The sequence below is a fragment of the Daucus carota genome, chromosome 1 (assembly GCF_001625215.2).
Source record: "Daucus carota subsp. sativus chromosome 1, DH1 v3.0, whole genome shotgun sequence".
Classification (NCBI taxonomy): Eukaryota; Viridiplantae; Streptophyta; class Magnoliopsida; order Apiales; family Apiaceae; genus Daucus; species Daucus carota.
Genome location: NC_030381.2, coordinates 45788730 through 45803535, shown reverse-complemented (window position 1 = coordinate 45803535; position 14806 = coordinate 45788730). Strand labels below are relative to the sequence as shown.

General features: G+C 34.3%; 1 pseudogene; it reads right to left on the bottom strand.

The window, feature by feature from the left end:
* Positions 1-1487: 1487 nt before the first annotated feature.
* Positions 1488-14291, bottom strand: LOC108223376 (ABC transporter C family member 3-like; annotated as a pseudogene).
* Positions 14292-14806: the final 515 nt, after the last annotated feature.

Here is a 14806-nt window from a genome sequence, read left to right as displayed (position 1 = left end):
GTGGATTTTATTTTTATTAGTTTTCATGAACGTTGGAAATGCCTATAAAAGAGACTAGAAGAGAGCCAAGGTGAACTGATACTTGAACCATTTGCAGAGACAACACTGAGCTTTTGATAATGAAATGCCTATGCTTGTCAACTTAATAATGAAATGGAAAGCTTTTGATCAAGTCAGTCCCTTCATTTATTTATCTTGTATAATTAATGGCCTGGAAAGACTGAATCTGGAGCATATCAACCGGAGGGAGCTAATAGGTGTAAAATGTTGGCTGGGTGGTTTTAAAAAATAGTGGAGTGTTGGGCAATTAGTTGTAGGCAGTGTATGTAGCTCTTGGGCGTGCTTTTTGCTAGGGTTTTTATCATCTGGAATCTGACAATCATGAGGCCTTCCAGACTCAGTTTTATGATATCGCATATTAACATTATTATTAACATTCAGAAGCCAGTGTTTGTCCAACAGAAAGAATGGCTATGTTATACTGCATAAAAAATGCAGACACAATTTAGGCAGATGACCCTAGCCAACAAAAATGATTCTAAGTAGGTACAGAATATCTTCAAACCAATGATTCCCCTGTAAAAATTATTAAGCACCTCTGTCTCATTTGGTAGGCAGTAGGGGAGCCAAAAGCCAATATTAGCATAAGCATTAGTTCATCATCAAAGATAATATATACCTTTGGCATAGATATGCTACCCAAATGAGTGTGTAAATAGTGGAGTGTTATAGTCCATGCACTCCCTTCTATTATGTTGAAATTATCCAACCCCAAAAATTTAGAGATTGTCAAGGTTTTACTGTATTACTTTGCATCCTGACCTCACTACCATATAAATAATGTTATTCGATAATCAAAATAGAATAAACTTGTTCCGCAGATTCAAAACATACATTAACATGATTGTGAATAAAATGGTTTTATGCGATAGACCGACAGTCTGCTGTGTCCTAATTCTACTTGATCGAAAACATTAATCTATCCCACCGTCTTGTCTTTTGACATGGTGAGTATGTGTTTTGTCAGTTTCTGTGTCGTTATCTAAACTTCAGTTTCGTTATAGTACTAGTACTGCATTATGGCTAGACAAAAGTCTACGATTCAGGAAATGGAAGAGGAGGTTCACAATGCTTAGTATAGAGGATGAAGAACAAGGTGGGCTGTCATATGAGGATGTTTCAGTTTCAGATGATCTCTCAGTGAAATAGATGGGCGTTGGTGCTTAGTTGGTCGGTTCCTCAAAGAATCCCCTATCGACTTTTAAGCCATGCAATACAAAATGGCATCATAATGGAGGCCAGGAAGAGGTATGTATGTGAAGCAGCTTTATGCCAATCGGTTTCTGTATATCAAACGAGTTATTGAGGGTAGCCCTTGGACCTTTGGCCGGTTCCACCTGGTGTTCGAACGGGTGAAGGAGGGAGACAAACCCCATACTATAGTCATTAACAAACTAGACATTTGGGTACAACTCCATGGGATGCACGCAGGTTTCATGTCACAGAGAGTAGTCACTGATGTTGGAAACTACATAGGGAAATTTATTAAGCAGGTGTCTCGTTTCTTAGGCAGTAGGGGAGCCAAAAGCTAATATTAGCATAAACATTAGTTCATCATCAAAGATAATATACTTTGGCATAGATATGCTACCGAAATGAGTGTGTAAACGACTATATTAAAAAAAAAGTGTAGGTAGCACACATCGTGAACATTTTGGCTAAAATATATTACCAGAGTTGTCATAAAAGTACCAACATCTCATTATTTTTACTGAGTTAGCGTGCATTTGAATTAGAAGACCGTGATGTATACTCTGCTACAAGCTTTGAGAATGAGGAAGACCTGTTTTGCAATAACCTTGAAGGGGAATCATATTCCTTTACGAGGCCTGCAAAATAATTAGCAAGATACTATAAATAGCTGGGGGTATCAGGTTTCACCAATTAATTTTAAAAGTATAGCCAGTAAAAAAATAAAACTATCATACTTTAATGGAGATGAGTAATTGAATATACCGTGACTAAGAAGCACAACCATGTCGCTGTCAAGAACAGAAGTGACACGATGTGCAATGGTGATAAGGGTACAATCAGAAAAGTAATCCTTGAGAGTTCGTTGAAGAAGATTATCAGTATTTGTGTCGACTGAAGCGGTTGCTTCATCAAAAATCACCACCTTACTTTTCTTGAGTAGCACTCTCCCAAGACAAACTAGCTGTCTCTGACCCAAGCTCCAGTTTTCTCCGTTCTCGTGAACTATATGCATTGTTGTCATAAAACAGGCATGCACATCAATGTAGATTCTTAAAACGTAAATCATTTGCATAATTTGCAGAGAAAATAGACAAACCATTAGAATCCAACTTTCTTTCCATCTTTCTGACTTGGTCTCCAAGTTGACATTTATCTAAAGTCTACAAATATATTGTAAAACATTTGAGTTACCATGTGCGGGTTATAATCATAATCTTAAAGGAAAAGACACAGACAAATGAATACTCACATCCCAAATTTGTGCATCTGTGTACTGGTCAAGTGGATCTAAATTGCTCCGTAAAGTTCCTTGAAACATGATTGGATCCTGAGGAATAATGCTAAGCCTTGACCTCAAATCTTGGAGTCCAATAGATGAGATATCAACGCCATCTATGACAATAGAACCAGTTCTAGGTTCAACTACCCGGAAAAGTGCTTGCACTAGAGTTGTTTTCCCACTTCCCGTTCTTCCAACAATACCAGTTTTCATCCCTGCTGGAAAAGTGCATGTTACACCATGTAGTATGAGGGGCAAATGTGGAGCATACTGAACGTGCAAATTATGAATATCAATTTCTCCTCTTGATGGCCAAGAATTATCTGGCCTATTTTCTTGTATGATAAGAGGAGCTTCACTAGGAATGGTCATGTATTGAATAATTCTCTCTACTGATATCATTTTGGTTTCCCAATGGCATAAACACCATATAACTCCAGATAGACTACCATTTAAGGTTAGTCCATATGTTACAACAAGCCCTGCAATTGCTGTACATGCAAATAAAAAATTAAATTGTAGATTTACGACTACAATGGGAAACATACAAAACCAAAAGATACAATACAAAATATATACCAGGATCTATGCTTTTTCTGAAGTAAATTGAGATAAACAAAAGGAAGGCCAATGTAATACAAGAGAATGCATCCAACCGCAACAATAGCCATTTCATTGCAGCAGCAACTTGGAACTCAGGGCGAGAATACGAATCCACTATTTCCATAAATGTTGGCTGAAATCTTGACTCTTGATCAAAACTTCTAATAGTTGCTATTCCCGAAATAGTTTCATTGAAATATTGAATAACCGGAGCTTCGCAGACCCGACACAATCGTGAAAGTTCTCTTGATGCAGGCATATAGTATTGCTGCATATGATGGATAATTAACATCTCACAATATGGAAGAAACGTTTTTGCCATATAGACTCAGAGCTGAACATAATGTGGGGTCTTCCATAGCAAATGATGTTTAAGAGACCAATTTAAGAGCCAGTAACTACGAAGTGACATTTATCTCCAACGTGATAACTGTACACTTGATCTTGATTAAAAATATGATGTTAATCATAACAATGATTTTATTGAGGTTCAATTACTTAGTTTAATGCATTATTGCCAGCTATTGCCCCCAGATAATAGAGCTAAAAATCAAAATTAATATATGGAGGTAATCTGAATCTTAGCACAATGGTCACTTGCCACGATATATTGGATACATTATACCTCATGGAGTTGTGCATGTTCTTAGATTCACATATGTTCTAACTTTAACGAAGACAGATGACTAGAATATACGACCTTATATATCCTCCACAGTCCAACCGACTTATCTTTTAAGATTCCAAACAACTAGATGAACAGTTGGGAAGACCTGATAAAGATTTGGAGGCAGGTGTGAGCTTCCTGCAAAGTTAAAGGCATGTTTCGAGGTTGTTTCTTTTCCCGCGGTCTGTTTCAAGATTTTTTTTGCCTCTTCTTTGGAGTACTCCTTCTATTAGGTTCTTAGAAGCTTTGTTTAATGAAAAATAGTGTGGTGTAGCCCTCATTTCTCCCAAAAAAAATCATTTGATTCTTCAATAACAAGGCGATAAAAAGCTAACCAATTTTCTCGACTTAAAAGCCACTGTTTCATTAACTCGAGTACTCAACCGATTACCCATTTTACAAGAATCAGTCTTAAAACTGAACTTTGTGAAACATATGCTGCCCCTTAGGATACACACTAATTAACAGACATAATTGTTTCTTTGTTTCTGCTAACTGAATCTCGTGAATTAAACTTTGTCTGTTTTTTTCATTTAATGGGCTATCTACCTAGAAAGTTGTAATGAAACTGCAGTAGCTAATATTATCTTACAATGGCTAAATGTGGCAAAAGAGGAATATGATAAACAAGATCACGGTCTTAAAAGTTAAAGGCATTACCTGATACCAGATGGAGGCAAAAATCAAGGGGATGAATATGACTAAAACTTCCCAAGCTACAGTAGAGATCACAGCAATGATTCCCACAAGTTGGATCGTGCAGGAAATAAGGGACGCAAGCAGGGAAGGAATCCGGGTCTCCGCAACACTTTGATCAGTCGAGAACTATATATTAGGAAGTGGATGGAACTAGTTAGTAGAATAAAATTAAGACCAACTACAGTACTGTGATTTACATTAACGACAATTTCTTTATTTCACATCATTTGGAGCGAACATTTGAATTATCATATATATATTTAAGTCTGACAAGCGACACATACCTACGTCGAACATGAGTACTCGAGTCTTATTACAAATGTTGTTATTTATAACATGTAATTTGTGAACAGTAAAAAAAGTAGAGGAATGCATAAATAGCATTCTGCACTTACTCGGTTGAGAATTCTCCCAGCAGGTGTAGCATTAAAAAAGGACATAGGTGCACAGAAAATGCTTTCCAACATATTTTTGAAAAGTATAGTTGCAGTTTTATAGCCTGTGGCTGTAACTAGCGAGTCTACAACAAGGGTACAGAAACATATGCCAAGTGCCAAGGATGCATAGACAGTCACTAGTGTAAATCCACTAACAACAGGCTTTACATCCCTTGATGACGGTGTTGCCCATGCCAACCAGTAATTGCTCCCTACTCGAAGAAATTGTAAGATGATTGAGGCCAGAATCACAAGAATCACCAGAGCACCTCCATAGGCAGTTGTGATGTATTTCCAGTAGACTGGGAACCTGACTCTACCAATCTCTCTTTGCTGCAGGTGCTAAACCGACAGCTCCCCTCTCATCATCTATGTTTTCATTCATATTTTCTTTACCAATAATACTCTTCGCGTTATCTGCAGAATTAGACACGGCCCTGTTGGACTCAAGTGTGGACGAAAGAGCTGCATTTTGTGCACCTACAAGTTGTATAAAATCGGACCCTGGAACAAGAATCTCATCATACTTTCCAACTTGTACAGTACCTTGCAAGAAATTCAAGGCATTCAGAAGATCTCAAATTGTTAAGGAATTTGACGTTCCCGGGATTAAGTCATTAATCAATGTATGATTATAAAGGAGAAGACGAGAGAGGTTATGTGGCGTTTCTCAAAACTTATTTAGCTCAACTATCTAATTTTATATAGCTATTCTAATAATATAAGTAAATGATTTATAAGAAATGTACTACCTTTATTTTAATCTAATTTCCATTTAAATACGTAGTTAATTAAAAATATATATACCTTGACCAGAAAGCTCTGTAACATCATTCTCTATGCAGAAATACATATTATACATATACTTTGTATTTGCTTGGATTTGGTGCTGTAACTAAGCCTAATCTTTTGATATGGTAATATTTATTCACTACTAGATGAACTAGGCCTCCAAAATTTGCTGAATTTTGTTTGATAATTAATATTTTTGTGTGAATATTACTTTGGTTTTATCCTTTTTTGTAATAATAACCTAATGTATTTTTTTTAATACTCCCTCCGTCCCAAATTTGATTTATTTGCAGTCCGAATTTTAACTGAAAATTACGTATATTATATAATTATAAAAAAATTATAAAAAGTATATCATTATAAAAATTATAATGATTATCTTTCTCTTCTATCAAAGTTCTTTTCCTTCTTATCTCCAATTCTTATATAATTTAGTCACTTGCATCATTAGGTATATTCAAGAATCATCCTTCATCATTTTTTCAATCACAAGAGTTATTATCTTATAGAATACTTGGCAACTAAGTGAAACTGAGAAATATAGTTTTATGAATTATGCACACGTAATAAATTAACTTGAGACTGATTATACTGTGATACATGTTAAGCAATTTTTTTTCATCAAATCATTCAGATCCTTGATTTTTTATCAAGTCAACAAGATGGAAGAGAAAAACACCAAGTCATGGGAAGGATTTAGTCTGGTAGTTTAGAGGAGAGAAAGGCCATTCAGGCATTGAGCGAAAGGGCGAGAGGATGTTTAAAGATTTTTGGGATTCTACAAGGTTTTATGCCAGTTTATTCCTTTGGGTAATAATTGTATCACATTGCAATCATTTCATTCTTTTTAAATCATCCAGATTGGCAATATTCTGCAGGAAGAACTTCAGACCGAATTTGATGTAGGGGTGATTGTGCAAGATTTATTGGATCTAATGCAACAAGTAAACTGTAATTTACATCAACTTTTCATGTTCTTTCCTGTAAGTTAATTACTTAATTTAAGTGCTCTGATTTATTTTATTTAGTTGCAACTTCGACACCAGTCCTTAACTTAATATACATACAAGGAACAAATCGGAAAGAAAAATGGTCACCAGTCCATTAATGTATAGAAGTTTATCCTAAGATTCATTATCAGGTTTTTCTAGTACGGTTAGATAAATAAGTAAAAACATATAAGAAAAATCAGACTACGCAGCAAGTTTTAAAGAGATTGCGGTTATATGTGATTTAATATATTGAAATTTGAACGACTGTTATAATTAGCTATAACATTCATTAATGGTAAAGCAAGAGATGCAGCAGTTGTGTGGTTATAGTTGTTGCAAAATTTGCTACCGATATACCATAAGTTGGCATTCGTTACGTATTAATAAAATACAAAGCAAAAAGAAAGCTTATTACTGAACTCACCACAATTAGATCAGCGACGTTCAAGAATTCAACTTGATGAGTAACATAAACAACAGTTTGAAGACCAAGAAGAACCTCCTGTTATCAAAATCTTAATAAACATTCAACCTTTGAGCATGTACTAAAAGACAATGATATAAACAATATACCTTGAATAAATGAGAACCAGTATGGGCATCCAGAGCACTAAAAGGATCATCAAATACATAGATATCCGCATCATGATAGAGTGCGCGAGCAATTTGTATTCTTTGCTTAAGTTGATACCTTTCTCACCGATAAGAGTTTGATCACCAAATGAAAGAATCTCTATGTCCTTCTCAAGACAACATGCTTCAAGAACCTGATCATACCTATGTTGGTCCATATCCTTCCCAAACAGTATGTTTTCTTGAACCGTACCACTATGTATCCATGGTGACTGAGCAACATAAGCCTTTGTCCCACAGAACTTGACATCTCCTGAGATTCTGGGCATTTCACCCAAAATGCAACAAAGTAAGCTCGACTTACCAGAACCAACCGTACCACATATGCGGACCTTCATACCACGAGACACTTTTAAATTTATGTCTTTTAATGTTGCTGTAGTAGTAGATAAACTATTATCCCAAGTGAAGTTCCCATTTATTATCTCAACTGCTTTATCAGAGCTACCCAATGGCAGTTTCTCTAAACCATTATCTTGGAGCTCATCGAGGGAAAGAAAAGAGGCGATTCTTCCAAGGGAAACCTTGGCTTGGACTAGCCAGTATAATGTATCTGGAAGGAGGAAGATTGGCAACCCGAAATGTAGCAAGTGCGGACAACACTTGCCCCATTTCAAGTGGGATTCCTATATATATACAAGAACCAAAAGTGAATAAAGCCACTAAAGTCGGACCTATCCCATAGAAAAAATCTATCAATACTGAACTATATAGATATTTCTTCAACCATTGCATCTCCAACTCTCTAAGTTGAAGAATCTTGGACATAAAACTCATTTCCCATCCTTGAAGCCTAAGAAGTTTCATATTTCTTAAAGTCTCGATAGTCATCTTCATTCTATTATCCTTGGATTCCATTAGTTTTTTTTGAAATTTCTCCTGCCTTGTCATAAATAGAGAGTTCACTACCATAAAAATCAATGTTACAACAAAGGCACCAACAGAGGCAAGAAGTCCCAACTTCTTATACAAAACTAGCAAAGCCAAACCGATTTGGAAAAATATTAACCATGTATCATGCATGTACACAATGAAACCTTGGATTCTCTGGACATCAACAGCCACAGCATTGATTAGTTCTCCTCCACTGCCCCTGCTAGCCTCTTCTCCTTGCAATTGCGATGACCAAGATGGGAGGGTCAAACTCTTATTGTAAAGCATTACAGTTGTCACTCCTCGAAGCCTGATTCCAATTTGCTGCATCTTAAAGATCCAATGTTTCCGTATAAAACCCTCTAGAAATGTCGCAGCACAAAAAGTCAAAGCAAGAATATAGCCCTGATTATTGAATACTTCTCTACCATAAAGGCAGTGAACAAAGCTATCAATAAGATAAGGAGAAACATAACGAGCTAGTGTGTAAATTATGGCCTGGAGAGCTGTCCAAATAATTTCCTTCCAAGCCAGCAAAATGTATGCTTTAGCAAGCCCAAGCTCAGTGGTAACAACTCTATTTTTACTACTAAAACCTCCCACATCCGCATAATTATTATTCTGTGATGATGACTCGAGAAGCGTTGTTCGGAAAAATGGAAATGCTCCAAAAACACTATTAGAAGGGCCTAACTGAGGGATGTCATCAAGATCTAAAGTTGTTTTAGTAGTTGCTAATGCAAGTAAAGGAGTTATCCAAGAGAAAAAGACAGTCTGGAAAAGACCGGCATTTTCGTAAGAAGTCACAGTATGACACCCTCCACCTCCAGCCTCATCCTTACTATTACCATGATCAAGAAGTGGTTTTTGAAGATTTGGGACATCTTGATTCACATTGTTCAAGGATCCTACACAGCATATCAAAGAAATAGCACAGTTAACATATTTATTAAGTGTGATTATATGATAGACTAACTACTCGGAGTGAAGAGCAGAGCTTTGCTGACAAATTTTGGGACTAATTTTTTTTCCTCAAGATGGTGGCTGTGTTGCAAAATTGAAGACCAAACAATCACACATCTATTTTTGGAATGTGATTTTGCTCAGATTTTATACTATAAGTTGTTGGATGAATTTGGTATTAGTTGGTGCATGTCTAGGTCTTGTTCACAATTACTATTGTGTTGTTTAATTGGTAACTATCGTCTTTCTGGAATCTGGAGTGCCTCGATATTGGCTGTTTTATGGGCTATTTGGTTGGAAAGAAATGAAAGAATTTTAAAGGATGTTTTTGGCCATGGGATAAGGTCTAATTTTGGGTGGCTACTTGGGTTTATCATTCAAAAGGTTTGAAGAAATTTGTCATTCTTAGACTTAATTAGATACTTGAGTTATTATACGGTATGATAATTAGTTTATATTTTTTTTTTTGTATCTTCGGTTTTACTCTTCCTGAAGTGAGGGATCATATTATTTAATAGAGATCTTCCATCTTTTTCAAAAACAAAAATAAATATCAAAAGTAAAAACACGGATTTATAAATGCAGTGTGATGACAATAAAATCATCCAAATTAAAGATGAAGTGGATTCTTTGTTCTTTATAAACATATGTTTCTTTTCTTTTATCACGTCTCGTACTTGGTTCAGATTTAGTTGGAAGTATTTGAAGGAGAATTACCTTCTGCAAAAAAATTCATAATGATCAAAACTCAAGCCATTTGTTTGATGTTGGGTTTTTTGACAACAAAAGTTGCAGCAGTCCCACTCCTCTGAGAAGGGGAAGGTAATATTGCATTTTGTTAGAAAAGGTTGAATTATGTAATTGTTCTTTTCCTCATTTTCTTTACAAGCTGCAAGTCTAAATGTAAAGACAACCCTATCTGTTACATAAGGATGATAACTCAACAATAGAACCGGACAAGTAAATAACACTACGCCTGCACCGGAATCGGAAGATACGAAGACAAAGGTTGAAAAAGTCATCTACAGTCTTGAAGGAATAAGTTCACTGGAAGAAGTTCATTTATGTTCATGCCTCAGTGAAGAATAAAGATTGAGGTATTCAAGATTGTGGAAGCAATGAAGATGTTGTCCAAGCACTCGGAAGATTTCAGTGCAACCTCCTGAACCAAGGTATTTCAATATATCTTGGTTGGTTATTTATAATCAACAAACTGAAGCATAAACTAACCTCGAACCGACTGATCAATGTTTGCTGACAAAGACGGCAATGTTTGACTTCAGTGTTAGTCGCTTGTGAACCAGACCAGGGCACTAAGCGTCAACACGTACGGAGTTGTGCAGAGTATTTATCGATCGAAGAATTGATCCAGTCATAAAAAGTCATTTGTTCCAAAGCCAAGCCAAGCCAAGCCAAGCCAAGCCAAGCCAAGCCAAGTCAAATGCCTAGATTCTGCAAGCCATGCCAAGTTTGCTGCTCAAATGCCATATGTCAAAGCTTCCAAAATCCATATGAGCAAGTGACATTTTATGTGTGCACTTATATACTTGTATATGTACAAATATATTTATATATATGTATATATGTATATATAATTAAATATAATATATATAATATATATGTATATATGTTTTTAAACATATGTATATGTATATTTATATGTATATATATTTAAATAAATATATATGTATATAGTATATGTATTTATATTTTACATAAGCAATTACATAAGTAAGTGTGTATATATATATTATATTATGTGCATAAATAAATCTGTATTTATATTTAGAGAGAGTTATATATATCTTTATATATATATTTATATTTATATTTACACATAGTTATATGTATATTATATATATTTAAATATATGAGAATATGTTTAAATATATGTATATATATATATATATTACTATATATTTATATAAATATTATATATATGTATATATTTATATATATTTTTCTTTATATATATTTATGTTTATATTTATATTTATAAATAACTATATATATCTCTATATATATTTATATATATTTATATTTGTATTTACATATAATTATATATTATATATATTTGAATATATGAGAATATATTTAAATATATGTACATATATTATTATATGTTCATATAAATAATTTATATATATGTATATATATTTATATATACTTCTATTTATTAATATAAAGATAATATAATATATCATATATATTATGCATGGAGATGATGTCACGTGTTCACAACTAATAGGGTTTTGGAGCGCCACCTTCCTTGCAGTGCTTACTAGGACATGTTGTTAGCCCCATTTGAATCAAACAAGAAGCGACTAAGGCATATATACATACAGTGGTCACTGGAAGGAGCGCCACTTAATGTTTGTTATGAAATAAACAATGTATGTATCACCTCTACACACTGATGCACAGGAGAACTTGTAGTGGCGCAACTACGCCATAAGGAAATGAGTCCAAGACTCTGTCAACTGTGAAGTATATGAGCGCAAGGACAGGTTGGGAAATTCACAAGTTGCGCTAGATAAAAAGACTTCAGTATACTGTAGTGCAGCGGCTGTTGTAACTTTTGCCAAATAAGTTGAAGGCAAACTGATCACACCAAGGCCACTGGATGGCGCAACTTGAGCATAAACAAAATAATATAACTGAGGGAGTAAACTCAACCATAGGAGCGCAACTTGGTTAAGGTAACTAAGTTGCGCCTGGATACATGTATATGCTGCTGTTGCTTTCATCTGTCTATGGAAGAACTGGCGCAACTTCATGTTAACCATGGTTAATGTTAGTGGCGATACTAACAACTAGGAGTGATAACACTGGACTGCTGTGGTGATTACTAGCGCCAGTTGCCAGTTGCCTTCAAAGAAACTAAGGCAGGGAGCTTCTTATAGTGTTGCACAGAGAAGAAAACTCAACAGCGCAAGTTGGAGTTGGAAAAAGATTTCTTCAAGGAAAGTTTAACTACACTGATGGTTTAGTGATTGTAGTGCCACTTAGCTACAGTAGTGAATATATGCTGCATGAAGAAATACTAGGCGCTACTAGGCGCAACTTGGATCACCTGGCTTAACCATAGTTAGTTTATGAAAAGCCTATAAATACCCCATGTGTGTTCTCACAATTGAAAAACACACTCTTGACACATATTGTACAAACTCTCTCCACATAACCCCTTAGCTTAGCACACCAAAAGAAATATATTTTTAGAAGCTAGGGGTTGTAGTGTTTGTATCAATAGTCATTGTAGCCAACCTTCGGGTTTGGATTTATAGCACCCTTCGAGGTATTTATCAATATACAGATACACCTTGGAAAATATTGTGTGTTGGTTTAATATTTTCATATCCTCAGAAACCGACCTAATAATTATCCGGAACACGAAACCCATTACAGAGCTGCAATTTGTTTATCCGCAAGATTCGAAAGAATTTTAAATTGTAGTGAGTATCGTATTCAACCCCCTTCTACGATACTTTGGACCTAACACAAGCAAAATCAAAGGGATAACCTGAATCACTACTCTTCTGCAGTCTTATGTAGCAAAAATATTTAAAACTTCTAATTCTTTTTATAATCTTAGGCCTAAAATGCTAGACGTTAATTATTCAGAACATATGATACATTTGAGGATGAATGTGATAGAGAATAGAGAACAACAGTAAGTTGATATAGTTATTCTTAGACATTGCTATTATTATTTTTTTGCTAAACATATTCTTAGACACTGTTAATCACCAAAACGCCACACTTTCATTGTGTATTTAACTATTTTTGTTTTTATGAAAGGTTATAAACTTAAACCATAGTTCGTTGTTTGTATTTGTCGCGCTCAAAATAAAGTAATGATACAAATGCACAATGATCAGTAAAGGACTTCTAAAGTCTAATACAGGTTGAATCCACTATAGTACTATATTGTCTAAAATTCTGGTGTATTTACAACAATTAAACTAGAAACAGAGAAGGATAGAGAATTAGGCAAGGTTTAATAATTTTTTTGTAAATGTTAACATAGAGGTACTAACATTAAGAATAAGTAGAAGCTAACAGAGCAATTATAATACAATCATCACTCATAGCATGCAACTCGATGTACTTCACTACAAGAAAATTGGTCATTTGTGAAGGCTTAGTCCGACCTATCGGTGTCGTAGGATTGAAAGACATTCTGACTGACTGAAAGCGACCATTTTTGCTTTCAAACGGAAACTAGTGTGACGGGACAGTTATATTAGCCCGAAATGGCCTCTTTTTTGACAGTGTCTTTTGGTTATAAAGCATCATAAAATAATCCATTTAAATTTATACAATCATTAAACCATAAATATATAAGCATCCAACATTATATACAATAACTGAGAAAAGTTTCCTTCTGAGTTTGGCCACAATATGGGATTAAAAATGATCAAACCATTACTAATTAAAAAATGGCACATGAAACTTATAAAAAATTTAAATTGTTAATGAGCATGGGATGTTTTTCATATTTTTTAAGGAATTGCAAAATGAACTTGCGTTTTACTTTAATAAATAAAATGCAATCTTAAATTTTCGTTTTCAAAACTTTCTTTTTCCCAAAAACCAGTAAAAGAGCAAAACAAAGTTTCATTTTTAAGAAAACCAACAACATAAAGTTTCATTTTTGTGCAATTCTGGACATCTTTGCTCCAAAGTGTGCTATAAATTGCGATATAATTTAAATAACACAATTAGACAAAGGCCTTTTTTTTTTCATGTAAAATAGTGTATTTGTTTTTTCCTCTCTAGTATCTACTACCTTCCAAACACAAATTTTATGGCAGACAAACAGGACTAAAAATCTAAAATGTTTTCAATCGCAACAAGAAGTGTCCTAATAAAAGCGCAAAGACATGAACACACGCATATATTTACACATGCATGCGTAGACTAGAGATATAAGAATCAAGGTTAAGAAAAGAAGAAGCAAATGACGGTAATTATACCTGATCGATTTTCCATTGAGACGATAGTGTGTGAGTAGAATTGTGGAAGACCCAAGTGAGAAGTTGCTGCCGTTGTACATATGTAAGAACTGAAAAGATCTTCTAGACACAACAGATACGGGATCATATGTGAACGGAAAGAAAAGATATCTTCCTTTTTGAAAAGATATCTTCTTATATTCTAAATCAGTAAAATTAACAACTTCAAATTTTATAAGTGGATATTACTAACCATTTTCTTCTTATTTTTTGGTTGTTTATGTTACCAAATTATAAAATAAATTTTTAGAATGTGATAAATTATACTTATACATACATAAATTATACTTATACATACATACATATATATATAGGGTCCCATTATTATTTCCTAATCTTTGTATCATTTCAACTTCATATTATTATCTCTTTCCTGTCACTACTTTTTGGCTTCAAGCATCAAGCTATCTAATCTTTGTATCATTTTCAACATATAAGTATATCCCTAATCTCTGTATCATTTGAACTTCATATTATTATTTCTTTTCTATCACTAATTTCTGGATTCAATTTATATGTAAACTAACAATCTGCTACGTCGTATACATCTCATTATTGCTTATTATCTTTTACTTTTGATTCAAACTATAAACTGATGG